We start from the raw sequence: 1171 nt of genomic DNA on the forward strand, positions 1-1171 counted from the left end.
GGGGGGGGCACATGCACGTTTAGGGAAGGAGGGATCAACGAATCCTTTTGGTTGTTCACAATTTATGAAAGGTGGATTATGCAAATCGACAAATCTTTTTAAAAAGCAAACTTGTGCGTGAAGGAGACTAGACGATCAAGTCGTTGCCACAAGTACATATTGCAAAGACCATAGTGCCAAAAGGTTCATGCTAAGCTAGCTTACCGTGTCTTTGGTGTGACTAGATTTATAAAATGGTATGCAACATATATAGTTTACTACATGAAGATTGAGATTTCACCAGTTGTGACCTACGTAATTCATCGACCACTAGTTATTGTACACTAAAGATAGAAAAGCTTGAAGAAGGGATTCTTTTGGGTGATACCAGAATCCAACACTAGTGTCCGGGAGAATTTTCTCACAAGTCTTAGATGAGTTTGTTAGGCGGTGACATGATAAAATTAGACTAATGAAACATGTTCTTTGCGCTGTGACCAAACCACAGTTAAGGTTAAGGAACAAAGACAATAATAAATTGAAGGAATGCACTACCTGTAGAAGGACTGAAACAGAAAACTAATCCAGAAACGTGTTATAATAGATTAAAAAGGCTAAAAAGTTGCCACAGAAAGGTTATATCTGCAATAACAAAGATGAGAAAGCGTGTGGATCTAAATTTAAAACGGAAGTATTGAGGACCTCTCTGATAGAGAAGGAAACTAAAGGGCCTTTCAGTAAGAATAGCAGCACACACAGGAGTGCAAGAAAGAAGGCTCCACGTACTTGCGTGGAAAATCTCAAAAAAAATTGGACCATTTCTCGATTTGTGCGTGTCATCCTTGCGCAGGGGCCATGCTAATCTTCTCTGTATCGTTCCAATTTTATCGGATGTCCCAGAAGGGACGATGCTAGCTGCCGCGCTCTGCCTTATAAACCAGTCCGACTCTCCCCGGCTGGCCGATGTGGGACTAAACCAACGAGCGTTTGTTTTGCCCATGGCGCTATCCAGCCAAACCCAGACGCCATCGGGCGCGTGGTGGGCCGCCAGTTGCGTGCCGGATCTCTCTTCATGTGGCCCAAATTAATGGAAGAGCATAACGGGCACTCGTGTTTTTTCATTAGGGAATAACGAACGGCGCTTGGGCACTAAAAATAATACTATAGTTCTTGCCGCACGTGGGGGGGGGGG

The 1171-nt window shown here is 43.6% G+C and overlaps 1 non-coding gene across 1 annotated transcript; it reads right to left on the reverse strand.

Annotated features, from left to right (window-relative positions):
* Positions 1-783: 783 nt before the first annotated feature.
* Positions 784-886, reverse strand: LOC123126837 (U6 spliceosomal RNA). The gene has a single exon (XR_006462049.1). It is a non-coding gene; the product is annotated as a U6 spliceosomal RNA (small nuclear RNA).
* Between the last annotated feature and the right edge of the window lie 285 nt (positions 887-1171).

The sequence above is a fragment of the Triticum aestivum genome, chromosome 5D (genome assembly GCF_018294505.1).
Source record: "Triticum aestivum cultivar Chinese Spring chromosome 5D, IWGSC CS RefSeq v2.1, whole genome shotgun sequence".
Lineage (NCBI taxonomy): Eukaryota > Viridiplantae > Streptophyta > Magnoliopsida > Poales > Poaceae > Triticum > Triticum aestivum.